At 40.7% G+C, this 22,326-nt stretch overlaps 2 protein-coding genes and 1 long non-coding RNA gene across 3 annotated transcripts in view; all 3 read left to right on the top strand.

The window, feature by feature from the left end:
- Nucleotides 1–22,326, top strand: part of LOC112139907 (NLR family CARD domain-containing protein 3-like) — a 385,294-nt gene that overhangs the window by 156,309 nt on the left and 206,659 nt on the right. The window lies entirely within an intron of this gene.
- The window catches only part of LOC112139908 (NACHT, LRR and PYD domains-containing protein 12-like), a 249,874-nt gene that overhangs the window by 106,734 nt on the left and 120,814 nt on the right, over nucleotides 1–22,326 (top strand). The window lies entirely within an intron of this gene.
- On the top strand, nucleotides 2–638 carry LOC118599593. The gene is made up of 3 exons (XR_004949005.1): nucleotides 2–38; nucleotides 122–226; nucleotides 545–638. It is a non-coding gene; the product is annotated as an uncharacterized LOC118599593 (long non-coding RNA).

Raw genomic sequence — 22,326 nt, 5'->3', positions numbered from 1 at the left:
CTGTGTGGGGAAGATGAGAGCCAGAGCAAAGCTCTGAGGTGAGATGAACATCTCTAACTGTTCATGACTCTTCTCCATGTCAGAGCTCAGCACTCACACCAACAACCTTCATTCTTCACAGGAACCAACCTGGACCTGGATACGAACCCAGCTGTGTGTCCTTCAGGAGTGACAGATCAAAGGGTCTTGATGTTGACTTCAAAGGCAACAGTTCAGGAGTGGAACAGTAAGTGTTTTCAAGTCAAGTTCTACAGTTTCTTCCTGTCTTCTGCTTCAGTCAGCTTCTAAAGATGAACTTCTCTAAATGCAGATGAAGGAACCAAACTTTAGAAAAAGTCTTAATCCAGTTTACTGAAACTCGGATTAATCTTTGAACTCAGATGAATATTTGAGTGGAATTATTGCTATTCTGAAAACTACAGCATTCAGGGGAAGGATTATATAAGTTTGCCTTCTCCAACTCCCTTTAGAGCAATTTATTGAACTTCTTCTCTTCTCCATGTCAGAGCGTAGCACCCACATCAACAACCTTCATTCTTCACAGGAACCAACCTGGACCTGGAGATGAACCCAGCTGTGTGTCCTTCAGGTGTAACAGGTCAAAGAGTTCACCTCCTGGCTTCGAAGGCAGTTCACTAATGAAACAGTAAGTAACAGTTTCAATGAATACAATTATGGGCATGTTCATTATGGATATTTACTATTTGACTGTAGGGAGGTGTGAAGTTTTGACATTAGACAGGATAAATTATTAAATAAGCAGATATACATATATGTATTTTACGTGCATAAACATGGCATCATTCATTATTATTTGAACATCCTGCAGTTAAGCATGGTTTTTGTCTTAGGAAATAAGTTGTTTTTGAGTCTGTTTTGGTTCTTGATGGGTGAGTGAGAAAGGTCAACTGCAGGTTGGTGTTAAGATAGTTCTTGCTGAGAATCTTCAGGAAGTGCAGACACTGCTGAGACTTTTTGGGTATTGCTTTGGTGTTGGCTGTCCAAGAAAAGTCCGCAGCGATGAGGGTGCCACATCTTCAGGGTACTTTAGATGTGGCACCTCTCCACATATTAACCGACCTAGAGGGGCTAAGTTGGTGCTAATGCTTCACGAAGTCGATGATGATCTTTCTGGTCTTCTTGGTGTTTTGAGTGCATTATTCCCTGAAGACCAGGTTGTCAGTTTCAGGATTTCCTCCTTGAAGGCAGACTTGTTACCAACCACTGAGTGCAAGGAATGAGTCCAACCACTTTGGTGTCATTGGCAAATTTAATGATGTGGTTGTTGTGGGATAAGTGTAGAGACAGTACAGCAGGGGCTTAGCACACAGCCTTGAGAGAAGCTGATGCTAAGTGTCTGGGTGGAGGAGACGAGGGGGCTGAGTCTCACTGTCTGCATTCGGTTTGAGAGAAAGGTGTTTGCCCAGTTCCATGTAAAAAGGAGGAAGCCAAGAGAGAATTTTTTTATTTGCAGTCTGTTTGGGGTTATTGTATTGAAATCAGAACCGTAACCCACAAAGAGCATCTGGGTGTAGATCTGCTGCTACCTGTGCGGTTCAGCGCAGACCAGTTCATATAAACGGTCTATGGCACAGTCTGGAGATCTATGGCAATGGCACCCTCTGTGGAACTGTTCTCATGGTATATAAACTGGTGATGGGCAAAGTCTGTGGGAAGATGGTATTTGATAAGCTGAGGAACTACCCCCTCAAAGAACTTCATGATCACTGGAGTGAGGACTACTTGTCGGTAGTCATTGAGGGTGCTGGGAGAGGTGGCTTCTTTGGCACTGCAATTGTTGTTGATGAATTCATGCAGGATGGGATTACTGTCTGGGCCAGGGAGAGGTCGAAGATCCGGATAATTGAGGGGCGAGCTGGTGGGTGCACACTTTGAGCACTTTGCCAGGTACTCCATTAGTGCGCACAGGCTTCTTGGGGTTCACTGCCAGGAGCACCCATCTGATATCATGTTCCTATAAAGTGAATGGAGGTGTGCAGGAGCCAGGTGTGGTTGGGGGCTGGGGTGTCTCTTACAGAGAAGTGTTGTTGAGGGGATCTGTAGCGAGTAAAGAAGCAGATGAGCTCCTCTGCTAGTGTCTCATTTGAAGCTGTTGTGGACTAAATACAACCTCTGTACTATCATAGTCTGAAGTTGTCCCAAGACGGGTGAAAAAAGCAGAGTTTTATGACGTACAAACCGCATGTCCAAAACTCTGTTCTATCTTTTTCAAAGCACCATCTTATTGTGTTAAATACAGACATAGAAAACGTGCTTATGCTTGCTGAAATGGATATGTTGTGGGTCGGCGTTTTTAAGCCTACAGAGCACCCTTTCAAAAACATAGCGCCGGTAGCGCAGCGATACTGTGTAGGAACAGTAAACATTTTGCATATGGCGCTTGTCCAGCCTGATAAAGGGAGTCATTAACCTTATTTCAAATAATATTGGCCCAGATTTAGCTCCATAGTAAAACACTTACCATTCTAATAAAACTTTGGGAAAGCAGTCTTTAAGTTGGCTTTATTAAAGTTTCCTACGACAATATGAACACTGTCGGTGTAAGTCCACTGCTGTTTGTTTAAGCTGTTCAGCAGGAGAGAGAGTCTAATGTGGTTGATTCTGGCGTTTGGCGGGATGTACACAGCTGTTACAATCACAAGTCAACTCTCTCTGTAGAAAATAAAACGCTCTAACAGGCATGAACTTGACGTCTGGGGAGCAGTGCTGATCAGTAATCAGTTGTCATACAATACAGAGACCTCCTCCTCTGCTCTTACCCAAGTCCTGCAGTCTGTCCTTACAAAGCAGAGTGCAGCCTGCAAGCTGCACACTTGCATCAGGTAGGTCCAGGTTAAGCCAGGTTTCTGTGATTATCAGCACCATAACGATTTCCAACGAGATGTAATCCCAAATTTTCCATTTTGTGCGGCAGAGATCTGGCATTTGAGAGGTATAGGAATTCTGCTTCCTCTTCTTACGCCATTTGTTTAGCCTCTCAGTCCTGGAAACAATCCATGGAGAACCCGGTGGTCTCGCCATGTAGCTTGGGATATTGCACCCATTGTGAAAGTTGCTCAAAACCGCAGTTTAATGTCAGTTTACAATATCCAAGCATCTGGTGAGTGTAGTGGGTGCACAAAGCACTGAATGCGGACCCATGAACTCTTACATCTATGCCTGCTATCATCTTGGTTCAAGACAGGTTGAGTTTTCAGTTGAGTCTTCAGAGAGCCTCTCTGAGAGCAGAGATGTTGGAGAGGAAACTATGTTGACTGTTGGCTCTGAGTGATAGCAGCTAGTCGCAGACTTCTAGGATTCAGATTTGTAGTTTCTGTTTGAAAGAAAGCAGAAGCTTAAATTATGAAGCTCCTGAGAAGATCAGGCTGGAATGTTAAGGTTATGTGTTACTCAGAGTCTAATGTTTCTCTGAGCTTAACATTGTTCTTATCACACCTTTGAATGAGCTCTGCTTTGTCAGTTTGGAGTAATTTAGAAAAATGAGAAGAAGCTATTATGACTTTGACTTTCAGTTTGGTCTCAGATGTTGGATTCAAGTCTTCATGTTGTTATACATTCACATTCAACGTGAACATAAACAACAGGAAATAGGAAATATTGATGCATGAAGTTTGACTGTATGAACACTTGTAATAGAAAGCAGAGGTGGGACCAAGTCATCATTTTGCAAGTCCGAGTCAAGTCCCAAGTCTTTGTCCTCAAGTCCGAGTCAAGTCCCAAGTCAAAAGCACTCAAGTCCCAAGTCGAGTCACAAGTCATGGCCAACAAGTCTCAAGTCGAGTCACAAGTCCTACTATTAATGTTTCAAGTCATTTCAAGTCATTTCAAAAACAATGTAATATTAATTACACGGATCATGTGTGCCTTTAAGAACTGTATTTTACAAGCATTTTAGCTAAATTCCCACTGAGTTGATGCATCTCCACTTCAAAAATCCAAAATAGTTTATCTATAACAAAAACGCAGTTAACCACATTTGAAATGTGGTAAGATGGAGACAGCAGGAAACCAGGGTAGTCTGGATATTTAAGGGGTCATACCATGATTTTCTTAAGCCTTTCAGAGTGAACTATATCCATATATATGATCATATATTACCTTTGAAACACTGAAAAACACATTTGAGAAATACTACCAGCTATTTTCTTCAGTTTTTGTCCTATCTGGAAGTAAAACAACAAAATTCCTGAGGCTCCGCCTGCTGCTGCGTGTGGCTGCCGCCCATTTGATTTCATTCTAGAGCCAGCAGTGTGTATTTGTTTTTTCCTTCAAAAATACATATCATTTTTTTTTCAAAGATGGATGCACATACCATATATCTGCCCTTAGTAGGTCCGGCCATCGCTACACTGCTTCACAACAAAAATACACTCAAGACTGTGCCCAATGGGGGGTCTTAAAGGAGCCCCGCATCTAAAGTAACAAACTGTTTGAGCTGGAATTTATTGAAGACAGGACACAACTGGAAGAAGATATACGATATTCTGCATTTGAAATGAAAGTGTTTTGCTGATCATCATTAGCTCTGTGGAGAAATTGGGTGTTGGTGTTAGACTGGGGGCGGAGCTATCAGAGCAGACTCTTCCTGAAAGGGGCGGTCTCACTCTGTGACATCAGATCATGAGGACCCGCTCGTTTTCGTGGGTATGGGAGGGGCTGCTGCTAACAGCGCAGTTTGTAGAGGATTTATGGTAATCAGAAATGCATGAGTGAATCAAAATACCACTTTGGAGTTCTTTATGTGAGGAATGAACATTAAAATACACTTAAAAGCTCAAAAAGTTGGTTTTTCATGGTATGGTCCCTTTAAATCCCCTCACTACAGACCAGTGATGTGCACTTAAGCTTGTGGGTGATGAGGTACTGACTCTTTCAGTCTAAATTAATAAACCACTATATTTATCAACTTATGATTCTGTTTCATATCAGCATGTTTTTTATAAACAGAGCGGATAAAAGAAGAAGAACTGAGGAAGAACATAAAATGCAGAGTGGTTTAGTTTGACTCCAAAAAACAAAACAAAATATATGAATAGTATATCTAGGTTTATGTTTAACATTTCTGTTGTGAAATTATTTTTTGTTGTTTGGAAAACTATTTTTTTTTTATTCAGTACAAAATTTCTGTCAACTTACTGTCAAAATATCTCACATTAAGTTAACAGGAGTTAAGTTAAATTATGTATTCAAAACAGAAAAGTAGAATTCAAAACAAAAATGCCTAGTGTAAAACTAAATGTGGTGTATGCATGTATATATTGGTACATATATTTTGAAAGTGACTATTCACGTGAAATTTTATGTATAAATATATATTGCAAAGCTATGCACAAAATATTACTTTGTTCACGCTGTACTTGAACAGGAAATACTCTGAATACAGAGATTATGAGTATATTCATGATTAAATTCATTAGAATCAAATAACTTGTAAATAACTTGTATTTATGGTGGACAAATCTCTTTTTTATATAGCAGGTGAAACACTAAAATAAAGACATGCAAACTAAAAACTCATAAAGCAGTAAATGTAAACATTTTGTCAATGAAAAAAGGAAGGAACAGCAAATATTCAAGAGGGAATGTGACCCCCAGAGAAAGAGGATGCTTTTTTCTCTGAAACACACCACAAAGCATAAAGCAGCAACAGTGGTAAACCGAAAAAAAGGGGGGAAAAGAACCCTCATGCAGCATCTCCGTGAATTCTATGATACGTTTGCTGGATTTCTATCAGAAAACAACCGAGCTCGGTCCCAGCAGCACTGCTGTCCCGCTATGATCACTCGCGTCCCGCCCAGATCCAGATAAGGATCTGAGTGGTGGAAATGTCCAAATCACCTGTTGTCACTCTGTGATTATACTGAGCTGCACGGTGTCACAGTGTACCGCTAACAGAGTTTACAGTCTCATTCATTTAACAGCAGCTAGCGGTTAGCCGCTAAGCTAGCGCCAGCTTTCACTCAGAACTTACTTGATTTTGCTGCTCCTACAGTCAGATGAAGTTGGTTGATGTTGAATCTCTGTGAGTAATCCTTATATCCACATGCTCTTCGAACTGCAAACCGTTTGTTGTTGACGATCTATAAACTTTATGCCAGAACTAATAACACCGGCAAACAGGAACTCACGCTTTTAAAGGGGAGGCGGGGCTTTGTTTTTCTGCAATGTGATTGGTTGGGCTGTCACATCAATCAAACGTGACTCTAATTTGATTGGATGTTGGGCCGAAACACGAATGTACACATACACAGACAGAGGACCGTGGCGCGCGGCTTTTTGTCGATATACTTTATAATATACTTTATAATCCGTGGATTTAGGGGAAAAATAGCAAGTCTTTCCGAGTCCGAGGGCTAAAGTCCGAGTCAAGTCACAAGTTATGTACATCAAAGTCCGAGTCAAGTCACGAGTCAGAGGTAGGAAAGTCCAAGTCGAGTCTAAAGTCGTCAAATTCATGACTCGAGTCTGACTCGAGTCCAAGTCATGTGACTCGAGTCCCCACCTCTGATAGAAAGTCTGGTTCTAATCAACATTCATCAAGCTCTCCTTGTCTTCTGCTTCAATTAAGTTCTAAAGATTAAGCTTCTTCACTAAATACAGATTAAGGAACCAAACATTAGAAACAGTTTTAATCCAGTTCACTAGAACTCTGATTCATCTTGGAGCTCAGAAAGAATGATTGAGTGGAATTATTGCTGTTCTGAAAATTACAGCATTTATGGTGAATTTATGATCTGATATGATCCAAATCCAAAAGAACTAATCAAACACCATCATGAAAGAAACTCACTTCTAAAAGAACTAATGTTTTTTCTATCAGGTTTTATCAAAGACTCAGAACTGAATCTGGATCTGAACCCAGAGGTTTTTCCTTCAGGAGTGACCATTCGAAGAGGTTCCTTATTCATTTTAAATCATCATCATCTTCTGCAGGGAGGTAAGCTGTATGTAAATGTTGAATCAGAGTCAAATGAGTGATTTTTATTTTATTCCAACATGTGTTCTACATTTCTATCTACATGTTTGCTGCAGTGAGTCTTGGAACTTTTCTACAAATACAGCAGTCATTGTAAAAAAAATTATTTTGGAAAAGTTTCTGAGTGTCTGTGGGACACCAGTTTATGCACCAGATGTGACTTTTCTGCTTTAAAACCAACCCAGTGTTGCTGACGGACACGTAATCTCTGCTTTTATAAATTACAGAAAAGTGAGTCTTTATGGTGGTTTGTGAATTCTTGCGGGAGCTTTGGGGTTCTGGATCTGATTATTTAGGTCAGGTCTTCCTTTACATGGGGCTTTGTTTTTAGACATCATCTTCCTTCACATTTTAAAACAGATGGAGGTCTGACCTTCCAGAGCTTTGATTCTGATGATGCTGTGCAGATTCAAAGAGTTCTGCATCTTACACAAACAGTCAAATACGTTAACAATGGATGATCTCTAGTGTTACCAGTCTGATCCTCAGACACAACAGACTGAAATGCCTTCCTCCTGGGCATCTCAGCAGCTTCATTAACAGGTTGGTAAAAGCTCCTGGGAGAGTCAAAAGCTACAAATATATGCAGACTGAGTTGTTGGTTCTCAAGTCTTAGTTACAACTGTGCTTACTGGGGAAATTACCTTGGCGCCACAGCTCAAAAAACAGCAGATAATAAAAATATTAAACAACAAATAACAAAAAATGTCCAGTATCTATGAGGTGTCGTAGTCTAATAGTTGATGGGAGGAAAGAAATGCTAAAACACTCCTTCCTGTACTGAGGGTGTTTCAGTCTTTGACTGAAAGAGCTCCTTGGTGCATTCATGATCTCATGCAGAGGGTGATGATGAAGAGGATCCTCCGGGATGGATTCCAGTTTCCGTTTCACCCTCTTCCCATCTGCCACAGTCACAGACTCTTAAGGATATTCCAGAGCGGAGCCGGATCTCCTCACCAGTTGTCAATCTGTTTTCTGTTCCTGTCAATACATCCACCCCCAACAAACACACACAGCAGAAAAGACCTGATCCAACGACACCATCTTATATGTTGTAATATATATATATATATATATATATAAAGTTAACAGAGTCCTGAAAACTCTGAAGAACCCCAGTCTCCTCAACTTCTCCAGCAAATTCCGATTGCTTCTCCAATGGCATTTTGTTGTTACCAGGCAACAACAGCCAATTGTGTAATTGATAGACCCAAAGACATCTTCAGACCCAGAAATGGTGGAAAAAATTCCAAAAGGAGAAGCAAACAAAAAAGTTATATATTGCTTAATTTTGTAACCTGGTAGGTTAATGATGTTACACACATTGAACATATATTCAAGAAGTAAAGTAAACTTGAAGGACAGATACTGAAAAAGGACATACTAATTACTTTAATCACCAGTAGATGAAGTCAGTGATAAGTACAAGGTTTAACTTGAATGAGATAAATGTGACACCAATGGAATCCGTGAATATATTTTTGAAACTATCATCATATAAACTTCTGTCCAAGGTATTTATAGCTCTACATTACTTCTGAAATGACTCGGCTCTATTGGTATCACAAACCTACCCCTCCACTGGTTTTGATCATATCTCTCACACCACTTTCAATTCATTCAACTAAAAACATGTTTGTCTTCTACCACCTCTGTTACCACGTGTGGGCCCCAGGTCTCTGTGCTGGGACCCCTGCAGTTTATCATTTACCTCTTCCCTCTCTATCATATCTTCCACCAGCACAACTTTCACTTCCACTGTTACGCGGATGATACCCAGATCTACATTTCCGTTAAACCCTATTCTGCTCTCCCGCCTCCGTCCCTCACTAATTGTCTCCTTGAAATAAAATCCTGGTTCACCTCCGACTTTCTCAAACTTAACAGTGATAAAACAGAACTTCTTGAAAGCACAAAGTCCACTCTCAATACAGTTATCAATTTCTCCAACCCCTTCAATAACTCTTCCATCCTCCCTTCCTCACAAGTAAAGAGTCTGGATGTCATCCTCGACAGCGCTCTTTCTTTCACTGCTCATACTAATAACATCACCAGCTTAGAATGCTTCCACCTTCGTAATATCCACAGTGTCTTTCCCTTGCTCAGTCCTCATTCTATTGCCGTTCTTGTGCACAGCCTGATTACCTCTCGACTGCATTACTGCAATTTCCTTCTGTTTAGCCTCCCACAAAAAACTCTCCATAGACTTCAGCTGGTTAAAACCTCTGCCCCCCATATAATTACCCAAACCCCCTCTACTCAACACTCCACTCCTGTGCTCCATCAGTTTTTTTTGGCTCCCAATCCCTCACCGAATCAACTACAAGATTGTCCTTCTCACTTTCAAGGCCATTCACCACCTTGCCACCCTATAGCTGTTGGATCATCTCCAAATCCCTCAGGTCTTTGTCTGCCCCACCGTGATAGTCCCCACCACTGGCCTCATCACCATGGTGGACAGAGCATTTAGCCACTCCGCCCCTAAACTCTGGAACTCTCTCACCTCTGATATCCTGAATACTTACTTAATATTTACAAATTAATATAGTGTGGGGTAAGGGCAGGGTACAACAGTATCACCCATGCCCATTAAGTGTGTGCAACTTACATTAGCCTCTAGAAAACTTCATAACACACTTGCATTACACAACAATCGAATGTTCCATTTAAATAAGGTCCCGTGAGGAGACTGTAAGAACTATAAAGGAACTGCATAAAACACCTGCACTACCCTTGAGATAATGACACATCTCTCTGTAAGGGTGAACCCATGTACGAGTGTATGTGACTAACCCATGCAGGGGGCTGACACATACAGGTACTGCAGGTTTTTGGATTGTACCGGTCATGGAAAGGATGGGCTGAATATTGTGCTACCCTAGGCATGTTTACATTAAAAGTGGGGTCATTGGGACCCACTTCAAGCAGGTTTAGTAATTCAGACAGGAACTAAGAACAGCTAAAAGTCCACAAAACTAAATCAGGGTCAGGCATGCAGAGGTCAATCACAAGAATGGGATCATCCAAGTAGAGACTAGAAATGTCAGACTCTAGGCAAGAGTCAGGTTAGGCGGCAGGTAAACAGAGATCAAGAGGTCAGAAACAGAAGATCAGGTTCAGGTAGAAATGCTCCTTAATGCAGGCAGGGTGACATAAAACAATACTTCATACAGAGTATGACTCTGTGTGCTGCTTAAGAAGCAGGTGGGTGGTTTTAAGGTTGGAGAGCAGAATCCAGGAACTGTGGGTTGGGGCTGCTGGGAAATGAAGTGCAGTATTTCTGAAGAGACTGCTCCTGCTGGTAGTCAGAGTGGGAGACAGAGTGTCGGTTCCTGGCAATATTCACGCCCCACACAGATTTGCCCATTTTTTTTGCCTAAAGGCAACTCCTACCCACCTGTAAAGGCAGTTGTGACTGAGGTGCTAAGTGGATTACCAGAACTAGTAAAGATGTCCCACTACAAGGTGTCATCTGGTTCAAAGTTCACATGCACATTTGGTTTTATGGACCTTCAACTTTTGTTAGTCTCTATGTGCACTGACAGAATTAATCTGATTGTTGATGATTCTCCACAGAGTGGACCAGCAGAGCTCAGAGACTCCCAGTGGTCCGTCTGTCCAGCAGCATCAAACACAGCTGGACTCCATGTTTCTGGTCTGTACATGAACAACAACTACTTTTCCATCATTCTGTTCACAGTCATCTCCATGCTGCACTTTGGAGACCAGTGGATTGTCAGTGTGTCCAACATGGAGCTGATGTTTGGCTCCATGACTTCACTCTGATTGGCTCATTCATCTAGAATTCTGTTGCAGCTGCTGGAGGACAACATTGTTACTTTTGTGAAGAAGGAGCTGAAGAAGATCCAGAAGATTCTGAGTCAGAGTGAGGATGAGGAGGAGGATGACCTGGAGGATGAAGATGAAGAGCAGAGGAACAGCAAGGAGTCACTGATGAAGATCACAGAGAACTTCCTGAGGAGAATGAAGCAGGAGGAGCTGGCTGATCGACTGCAGAACAGTAAGAGGATTTCTCTGAAGGTTTCACCTGCTGGATAAATGAAGATTTACTGATATCTTAACATGAAACAACATGGATTAAAATCCTCATCATTCGTGGCTGAAGAGAGTTTATTTATGCTTTGTGTTGTCTTCATTCAGGATTTTCGGCTAAAGTTTGTCGACATAAAGTCCAATCTAGGTTGAAGAAGAAGTTCCAGTGTGTGTTTGAGGGAATCACTAAAGCAGGAAATCCAACCCTTCTGAATGAGATCTACACAGAGCTCTACCTCACAGAGGGAGGAACTGGAGAGCTGAATGAAGAACATGAGGTCAGACAGATTGAAGCAGCATCCAGGAAAGCAAACAGAGCAGAAACCAGCATCAGACAAGAAGAGCTCTTTCAACTCCCAGCTGGAAGACAAGAACCAATCAGAACCGTCATGACAAAGGGAGTGGCTGGCATCGGGAAAACAGTCTTAACACAGAAGTTTATTTTGAACTGGATTGAAGGCAAAGCCAACCAGAACATCCACTTCATATTTCCATTCACTTTCAGAGAGCTGAATATGCTGAAAGAGGAGAAGTTCAGCTTGGTGGAACTTGTTCATCACTTCTTCCCTGAAACCAAAGAAGCAGGAATCTGCAGCTTTGAAGACTTCCAGATCATCTTCATCTTTGATGGTCTGGATGAGTGTCGACTTCCTCTGGACTTCCACAAGACTCGGATCCTAACTGACCCTAGAAAGTCCACCTCAGTGGGTGATCTGCTGACAAACCTCATCAGGGGGAACCTGCTTCCCTCTGCTCACCTCTGGATAACCACACGACCTGCAGCAGCCAATCAGATCCCTGCTGAGTGTGTTGACATGGTGACAGAGGTCAGAGGGTTCAATGAGCCACAGAAGGAGGAGTACTTCTGGAAGAGATTCAGAGATGAAGAGCAGGCCATTAGGATCTACTCCCACATCAAGAGATCCCGAAGCCTCCACATCATGTGCCACATCCCAGTCTTCTGCTGGATCACTGCTGCAGTTCTGGAGGATCTGCTGAAGAGAAGAGAGGGAGGAGAGCTGCCCAAGAGCCTGACTGAGATGTACATCCACTTCCTGGTGGTTCAGGCCAAAGTCAAGAAGGTCAAGTATGATGGAGGAGCTGAGACAGATCATCACTGGAGTCCAGAGAGCAGGAAGATGATGGAGTCTCTGGGAAAACTGGCTTTTGAGCAGCTGCAGAAAGGAAACCTGATCTTCTATGAATCCGACCTGACAGAGTGTGGCATCGATATCAGAGCAGCCTCAGTGGACTCAGGAGTGTTCACACAGATCTTTAGAGAGGAGAGATGTCTGTCCCAAGACAAAGTGTTCTGCTTCATCCATCTGAGTGTTCAGGAGTTTCTGGCTGCCCTTCATGTCCATCTGACCTTCATCAACTCAGGGGTCAACCTCATGGAGGAAGAACAGAGAAAATCCAAAGTCCTTAAACACAATCTAAGCAGCTCAGTCCAGTTCTATCAGAGTGCTGTGAAAAAGGCTTTACAGAGTCCAAACGGACACCTGGACTTGTTCCTCCGCTTTCTCCTGGGTCTCTCACTGCAGACCAATCAGAGTCTCCTACAAGGTCTGCTTTCACAGACAGGAAGTAGCTCACAGACCAATCAGAGGCTCCTACGAGGTCTGCCGACTCAAACAGGAAGTAGCTCACAGACCAATCAGGAAACAGTCCAGTACATCAAGAAGAAGATCAGCAAGAATCTGTCTGCAGAGAAAAGCATCAACCTGTTCCACTGTCTGAATGAACTGAATGATGATTCTCTAGTGGAGGAGATCCAACAGTCCCTGAGTTCAGGACGTCTTTCCACAGATAAAATTTCTCCTGCTCAGTGGTCAGCTCTGGTCTTCATCTTACTGTCATCAGAAGAAGATCTGGAAGAGTTTGACCTGAAGAAATACTCTGCTTCAGAGGAGGCTCTTCTGAGGCTGCAACCAGTGATCAAAGCCTCCAAAAAAGCTACGTAAGAACTCTCATGAAAATCCTCTTTATTGATCAAATTAATTTGAGTGAAAAAAATTTCAAACATTGCTGTCTTTATTTTCTTCAGACTAACTGGGTGTAATCTGTCAGAGAGAAGCTGTTCAGCTCTGTCCTCAGTTCTCAGCTCTACATCCTCCAGTCTCAGAGATCTGGACCTGAGAAAAAACAACCTTTATGATTCAGGAGTGAAGCTTCTGTCTGCTGGGCTGGAGAGTCCACACTGCAAACTGGAGACTCTTGGGTCAGGTTTATTATACTTCTTGGCCAAACCCAAATTCTTCCCCTACCCTATCCAGTTTCTCCGTACCCCTCCAACTGTAGGCACATTTGGAGGGGTAAGGCTGTGCTAAAAAAAAAAAAATTACGGGTAACTACTTATGTCTCTATATTCATCTGCCATGAGCGTGACCACGTCACACTGTGCCATGGAGGAGAAACAAATTCCTTTATGTGTAAGCCTAGAAGTTTACATTGAAGTACTGACTTTTTATTTTAGCATGACCATCTAAAGTCATATTATGTATTTTCAGAGTGCTGGTAGCTAAACATGAATGTAGATGACCAGCAAATAATAATGATGTTATTGAAGAGTAGTGTCTTTAGAATTCGAAGAAACAATTGTTCTGTAACTCCCTGCTTGGAGGGCTAAAGGTAGGGGTAGGGAAAAGCTATAGGGGAAGAATTCTGATTCGACTTGCTATGTTGATGTCATACACTGTAATTTTCTCTGGTCCCCTGTCAAACGTTGTCAATGATGAAATGTACAGCTGCTTTTCATCATTTAACTACTGGTTAACTAGATGTTTGCCAGAAAACGGCATTAGCTTTTTTCACAGTTGGAGTGCGTTTTGGAGAAAGTTCGATCTCATACGGAGAGATGGTATCTATCCCACTTTGGATGGTGGGAGTGCTCTTCTCTCTAGTAACATGTCTGCTCTCATTAGCCGTGCAACCTGACTTTTCAGAGACAGGAACCCGGGAACAGTGCTGCTCAGCCCAATTTGTGCCACTCAAACTGCTTCCTGTCCTCTGTACTCATTGCTCAGGTCATGCCGCAAGATTGCCTCAATTCGCGTCTATTCACATCTGACTTATTCAATTCAATTCAATTGTATTTATATAGCCCAAAATCACAAAGGAAATTTGCCTCATTGGGCTTCAAAATATGAACAATAGTTAAAGACTAAGACTAAATAAAACTGGTTATCCCTGCCCTTAGACCCTCCCTCCCGGTAAGGAAAAATTAAAAAAAAAACTTCAGTCAGGAAAAAAGAAGAAACCTTAGGGATTCCCACATGAGGGAGAGATCCGATCCTAGGATGGACAGGTGATACCAGAACTGTAAAGAAAGATTAGCTTCTACAACTATGTATCTAAAAGAGTTCATTCAGATGAAGCTGAGGGACGACTGATGATTAAGTCCATAGTCAAGACGAAGCACAAGTGCAGTTCACGGTTAGGACCAGGAGGACAAACGACCCAGCAGGAATCACTCTCACTCAGAGATGTGGGATGGTGTTGGGGGCGTGGTCCACCTGGGATCTGAAACCTCTCCCGCTCTCCAGAGGAGAGTGGGAAAGAGGAACAACATGTGAATCGAACTGCACCAAACAAAAACGGCGAACTAAATACAATGAATAATAAAGAGGAGAGGAGAGGTTAAGTAAATGAGAATAAAGAGCAGAAGTTCAGAGCTGACTCACTAGCTAACCTGGTAGAACGCCTGTCCAAAGAGGAATGTTTTAAGCCTAGTTTTGAAGGTAGCAACTATGCTGGCCTCTCTGAGCTGGGAGCTTATTCCATAGAACAGGCACTTGGTGGCTGAAGGTTCTACCTCCAACTGTACTTTTAGAAATTCTAGGGACCACAAGCAGTCCTGCATTTCTATATGTAACCCAAGTGGAAAATGCTGGCTTTGTTTTGCCTGCCTTGCCCTTTAATTTTTTTGCATTGCTGGTCACCGTTTCTTCTAGCGGCGCTGACATCATTTAGTCAAATTGGGTGTTCAGCCAATCACAGTTTTTCATTTCTTGACATCACAGCAACACGGCTAATTGCGTATTCTTATTATGGCACTGAAATTCAGAGGGGCTAGAAGCATAGCCCATATAAAGATGGACTTTTATTGAACACAATCGAATCACATGGCCCCCTAAATAACTATCCAAAACCATATGCTGAGCTGCACATTGAGCACCTGAACACACCTGATCCACTTAACACTGTTCCAATATGTATTTTCTGTTTGATTTTAGGTTGGAGGGCTGCAGTTTGACAAATATCAGCTGTGAATTTCTGAGCTCAGCTTTGAAGTCCAACCTGTCCCATCTGAAAGAACTGGGCCTAGGCTGGAACAGCCTTCAGGATTCAGGAGTTCTTCATCTGTGTGGCGTTCTGGAGAATCCAGACTGCAATCTGCAGATTCTGAGGTCAGACTGTGTGTTTTAGTTGCGTTCAGATCAAAGTTCTGACAAAGTTTTTTTGACACTAACCTGCAGACATGATGGTGATGCTCTCTTGGTGCATGCTGACATTCTTATTGCTGAAGGATGTTTTCTTCTTTTGAACTTTAGTCCAGTAATCATTTGACAAAAGATCTAAAGTTTGATTGTTTATTTACATATTCTTCCTTTCTAATGTGATGTCTTTCATGACTGATCTTTTGTTTTTGACAAAGGTCTGCAGATGGTTCCTTTCTTCATCTTCTTCACAGCAGATCCTAGGAAAATCTCTATTTTGAAGATCAAAATGGTCTCATATGGATGGAAATACCCGTTTTCTGACATGTTTTGTTTGTAATATAATCACTTCATAATTATTAATTGTGGTTATGTAATGGTTAGGTAATTCTTATGAAGTTTTACAGCATTTTCTCCCATTGGAGCACTATCCAGACTCAAAATTAAATTGATAAATTAAATAAAACACATAAGTCTACCTCTTGTTCCTACTAGAAAGAGACTGGGTAACAAATTAGAGCAGTCAATAAATTCAACAAATGTTTTTTTTTTCACATGTAAAAATATTGCAAATGAAACACATTTATTTAACATTTAAAGGCGATTCCACATTTGGATTCCTGATACTGTCCAAAATTGGACTAGTGAATAAGTCATTTGACAGACTGTTTACTGCAGGTAAAGATAAAAATCAATAAATTAATTAAAATATTACAACTACAAGACAGGGCTTGGTGTTATTGTTCGCCTTGGGCAAAGTGGTAAGTCAATCACTAATTTTTAGGTAGAGTTTTTTTATGTTGGAGAAAGCTTGAATTGAATTTGCAGCGTCTGCCATAGTTGCCATATTCTTTAAACATCTGCCATTGTCTGCCATAGTTTAATTGCCCCCCTAGGGAAAACATTTTCTTAATAGCTTACTATGGGTTTATCTTGGGTATTACAGTTAACATGTCATTGTGAAATATACGCTTTGAGTCCCACATTGCCATCAAGTGGCGACATATGTGGGAATATGGGAAGCTTTGTAATTTGGTTTGGAGAAATGGGCGTGAGGCATCTGCTGTGCATGTGCTGAGGTTAAAATCTTTGTTTTTGTATCTGCCACCCTGTGAAAAGCAAATTTAAGAATGGCACATAAAAGGCAAATTTGGGATTTTTCAAAGCCATTCTCTGCAAAGCCTGAATTAGCACATTGGGCTAAGGGCAGAAGAGAAATAATCTTCATAAATCAGTGAGCAGAAATGTCCACATTCTGAATCTGCAGCGTCTTCCTGCATCTGCAGAAGAATTTATATTTGTAAAGCTGTGTGCTCCACAAAGTTCTGCTTGAAGTCATGAGTTCTTCTTTGGGTCTTTGATTTTGTCAAACAAAGAAATTTAAAGCAAGAGCAGGAGAAGCAGATGTTCATGCTCACATGCACTCTAACTTTATTGAAGCAGCTCCTGAATATTCCTGAATGTTCTTCTTCTGCTGGACTCTTTTGATCAGCTTTAGTTGCTTCATGTTTAGACTTTTTTTTTTAGAACTTTCTTCCACCTCCTAACTTCTTCAACTTTGAACTCTTTAGAAGTACTAGAAAAGAGGGAAAAAAATATGACGTTTGTCTTTAAACTCACATCTTTATTCTGAATTCAGATTGGAGGACTGCAATTTGTCAGAGATCAGCTGTGAATATCTGGCCTCAGCTCTGAAGTCCAACCCGTCCCATCTGATAGAACTGGACCTGAGTTTCAACACCCTGCATGATCCAGGAGTTCTTTATCTGTGTGGTTTTCTGGAGAGCCCTCACTGCAGACTGCAGACTCTGAGGTCAGTTCTTTGTTCCCCTTGAAGATATTCAACATTCCACGACCAACTGAAGCTAATTGATGTTCAGGCAGATTGGAGAAAATGACACAGGGGGTGGTGCATCTTTCCTTGTCCATCTTCATCTTATACTCTGATCTTCTCCTTAACAGCTGTGATCTTCAATTGGGAAAGTATAGATAAAGACAGCTCTGAATTCAGATAATCTCCAGTTGCGAACATCTAAATCATGATCATGACAATTTACTTTGCTTTCCAGCAGCTTCTTTTGCAGAAAGCTAAGTGAGACTATGGGACGGTCCACAGTTAGATACTCAAATATTTCCTTCACAAGAACAAATAAAAATAGCTGCTGATCTAGAAACTAGAATAAAGTCCATGAAGTGAGTTTTTCCTGTCTTCATCTCTGCTTTTCTTCTCTTCAGCTGCATTCAGTTGTTCTCAACGTCAGTGTTTGAACTCTAGAAAGTTGTGTTTGAAGTATCTCTACTCCTTTTTGTCCAGATAAAATCACAGACTTTAAAAGTTCAGAGCTTGAAAGACAAAACCATCACAGAAGAGTTGGGGGTTCAGGTCTGCAGCTCCTCAGTTATCATAGACCAACACAATTTCAGCAGATCAAGAGAAGAGCAGCATGAGACAGACGAGAAGAATTAAGTTGGTAATTTAAGAATTTGAGTGCAGAATATGGGCCAGTCCAGACCCCATGCAAAAAACAAGTGCCTCCATGTGCTTCTTCAGGCCTGCAGTTAGGCAGAGTGTGGAGCAGAATTAAGATTATGCCGCAGGTCTACAGAGGAAGGCCTGAGGATGTGTGAAGTTTATGTCAGACATGTGTGAGTTCAGAGAAATGCTGTAGCTGCTCAAAAAATAGAACAGAGTTCAGCTGCTCTTCATAGCACCAGCCCATCCATCCTGATTCTTTCTGTCTTCTTCCTGTTGGTTCTGTTCACTAACACTAGACTATCTTATAGAAATAATATGGACGTTTCTGAAACTTTTTGTAAAAACTCCCAACACCATGATAAAATGTATTTACAGAATCTACTGCGGGATCACTGACTTTTATTTTCTCTGCTTCTCTTTTAGGCAGACAGCTAATTACATTTTTCTGATAGTTCAGGCTGGTTTTGTTAAGAAAATTGACAATTAAGAAAACAATTTTGTCTTAAACTCAATTCTTTATTCAGGTTATGGAACTGCAGATTGTCGAAGACCAGCTGTGTTTCTTTGGTCTCCGTTCTGAAGTCTAATCATTCCCACCTGAAGGAACTGAATGTGAAAAACAACAATCTGAAAGCTTCAGATGTTCAGCAGCTCCAGGATCTGGTGGAGAGTCCAAACTCCAAACTGCAGACTCTGAGGTCAGTAGAGGGTTGGAGTCAGTCCAGCTGCTTCAGATGTTTTGTCCTAAAGTCAGTTCAAGAGTTTCCTGTGAAGCTCTGAAGAGAATGATGACAGACTTCAGGACGACAGTCAGCCAATCAGAGCAGCAGAAGCTCCAACAGGTCAAGATGACAGGAAGCTCCTGCTGCTCTTTCTGCTGCTGTGCTGCATCACTGCCTGACAGCTGAAGATTGGATGATGAAATACTTATTATCTTTTATAATTATGCATTCTCTCTACAGGTGGACAGGTGAACACTGGTGAACTATATTTTTCTCCTGATGGAGCATAGAAGAAATTTTCTTTGCAAAGAAGAGATGCAGCAATGTTGTGACTGGACGGTGGATGAAGGAATCAGAGGAAGTCGAGATGAGTGTCAGAGCTGCAGCATGAACTGATCTGAGATCAGCTCCACTGTCTCTCTCAGCATCAAGTGGACAGTTATTTTGATGCAGCTCCTCCTGTGGACTGATTAACTGCACTTCCTCTCATTCTAATGTTGAGTGTTTGGAAGTCTTCTCTTTTCTCTAGTTTTGGGGTAATCTCTTAACTATGTTCTCTCACCCTTGCCATAGTTGCTGATTTCATCTTTTTTGTCAGCTGATGTATTTGTTTCTCGTTTTCCCAATAAGTTGTCAGCTGTGAGCATTTTTGAACTATTTTTATTATATTTATCATTTCAGCCATAATGCAAAGCAGTACTCAGCATTTGGCAGCTGTGTTGGGACAAAATGCTGCCATAATCAGTTATATTTTTTAAGAAAACGTTGAAACCTTGAGACCTTGAATAATTTGAAAGGCACTTTAAATTCAAATATCATTATAAAATCAGCTGTTGTTCAGCCAAGTAGTTCTGCTGTTATGAAACCAAAGTACCAATCCTCTTTTTTTTTAAACAGGAGTGTTTTATAGTTATTCTTCAATGAGTAAAAATAAATAAGAGTTGAGTTGAAGAAGAGAAGGAAAGGATCAGCTTGCAGACACAAGTCTTTGAAGTTTGTGGAATTGTACGGTAGCAGCTTCAGTCATCAATATCTTACTCTGCCAGAAACAATGTTTGAGAAATAACCGTCATTTTGAGAAAGAACATGTTTAAACATGTCAAGCACCTGAAAGAGAAACAGAAACTATAAGGAGAAATAGTAGATCAGGTAGCCAAGCGATATGACACTTCCAGCCACTAAGGATCATAGAGTTCACTGAAGAAAGCTGTGGATCATTAACAAACTAAAGTAAGTGAGACTGTGACAGGAGAAAACCCAATACGAAGTAGGAGAAGCAATGTGAACGAAGGCCTCCCAAACTCCACTCAGACATCTATCCAGGTTCATTTGACTCTTGCTCATTTGAACTCTCCAGCTGGAGGAAAAGTTCCAAACATTTTTCACCCATGACCCAAAAGTGTTATTTCAGCAGGATAAAGATTATTCCAGTTCTTTAAGATCATAAAGTCACTGGAAAGGTGAACTTTTTGTTCACCTCATGGACTGCAGACACACCCTGAATTGATTCCATATTTTCACGAAACACTGAAGAATCAACAAACATCAGTTCTTCTCAGACTCCAACCTACTTTGGCAGTTTTCTCTCAAATGCAAAAGTCCGATTTTGAAATGTTGGGCACAAAAATTCATCAAGAAAGATTTAATAATGGAGGATAACAACTGGTATTAGGTGCACTTTTTCCTTGAGCTAATTTCCAAAAGACATGTTAAAATAAAATAGTTTTTGCTAAACATATTCTGTAATTTGTAAACTTTGTTAAAAAAAATATAAAAGGAGGAAGGGAAAAAAATCTATTAAAATCGAAAATCGATTTTGGAATGAAAACAATCTGAGAATTTTTTTTTTTGGGCCATATCGCCCAGCTTTTGGTCTGCCTGAGTCATAACAATCTGTCCTGACATGCTGTTCTTGAAAGAACATGTTTGTGTGGAGATAAGATGTCTGACTAGATCTGAGGACAGAAACAGAAGCTCACATCTGGGTCCGTGAAACCACAGAGGGGATCCCCATAGTTCATGGCTCCGTGACAAACATGAGGCTGTTTCTGTCTTTCATCAAGAACAAAAAGGAGTATCCAGAGTTGATCTGAACCCTGGAGAACCCGAGGGGCCATTTTCTTTTATTCATTTACTTACTCATTTATTTATTAATTTGTTTGCTTATCTTTTTTATTGTAATCTTTCTATTTTAGATACTGTTAATTGATGCTACTTAAAATGAACAAACAAAAAAATTGTTAAATTAACTGTAAAAGCACTGAAATAAAAACTTCTTGGGTTCCACAGAGCTAATCAGCTTTATTTCAAGTCTTTACATGTAAAACTTTTCTTGCTGTCAGAAACCCCCCAACCTTCTTGTTCTCTGGATGTTTTTGTTTTTTCAGATTTCTCAGCTCTCTCTGGAGGTTGAAGACACAAAGAAGCTGAAAGCACTTGAATTCAGTCTAATAAAATGTTCTGGATCATCTGTATGGGGTTAAATCAGAATCAGCTTAAAGTGAATGAAAAACTAGATACCAACTCTGAAACACAGACATTGTAAATTGTAAGCAAAAAAGAAAAACCTTTGAAAATTGTTTAAAACTTGAAAGAACAGATCGTAAACTTTAAAAAACTGAAAGTTTGTAAAAAAAAAAAAAAGTTAAATTTGAAAAAAAAGTAAAATTACTGAAAACTTAAAGGAGAAGAAACTTCAAACCTAAAAATATTATCAAATAAAAAAAAATAGGTAGCAGGTAACAGCTACTGTTTTTCATTTTAATTTCCTATGTCATTACAGTTTCAGTCTGTAAAGCAGCTGAAAGAAACAAAGAACTGAATTCAGTAAAAAAAAAAAAACAATCTTTAGAGGACAATTAAATAAAGTTATTTTATTGAATTTAGTTGAGATATCCTCACGGCTTAAACAATCTTCTTTATGACTTAACTGTTTGTTGACTGCAAAGCGATGACTCCTGTAAATGCATGAAGGAGGAGGAGAAAATATGCATCAACTGGTAGAGCAGGGCTACTCAGTTTCATCGGAGAGAGATCAGTTTGATTTAGTAGACAGAGGTGGGAGAGTTGCTCCTTTTTTTTGTCATGGTGAGTCCTTGTGAGAATGTTTTTTTGCTGTCTTCTCCTCTCCATGGCTACTTGAGTACTAAAAGCAAAAACGCAGTTCTGATCTTCAGAGGTTGACTGATTTCTGTCTCTAGGTGAAGCTCAGGAAAAATAGCTGTAGAGATCAAGGTAAGTTTGAACTGTTGTTATGTTTGAGCCAATACAGTTCTCAGGCGTTCAGATTCAGACTAAATACCCGTTTCAGTTCTTGATCTGCTGAAGAATCCTCTGATTGAAGACTTTTGTTTGACCAGTGTTCTGTTCTTAGGCTGTGCGGTGATTATTATGTATGTATGACTATGTTTATGTACAGCAAAGGAGGATTCTGATGAAAAACATAGGCAAGATTGTTTTTAATATTTTACTGTTTATAAATCAAGTCTGCATTAGATATATAAAAGAAACCAAATCCTCATACCACTTTAACATGGAGATGAGACGATCTTTGTGAAATTGAAGTTCTACCTGAGCAGAAACATTGTCTATTTTCAATTGTGTGATGTAAAAATCTTCCCCAGAAACATCTGCTTTGCT

This window comes from Oryzias melastigma, linkage group LG2, assembly GCF_002922805.2.
Source record: "Oryzias melastigma strain HK-1 linkage group LG2, ASM292280v2, whole genome shotgun sequence".
Taxonomy (NCBI): domain Eukaryota; kingdom Metazoa; phylum Chordata; class Actinopteri; order Beloniformes; family Adrianichthyidae; genus Oryzias; species Oryzias melastigma.
Note: the sequence above shows the minus strand (reverse complement) of the source record. Positions and strands in the feature narration are given on the sequence as shown.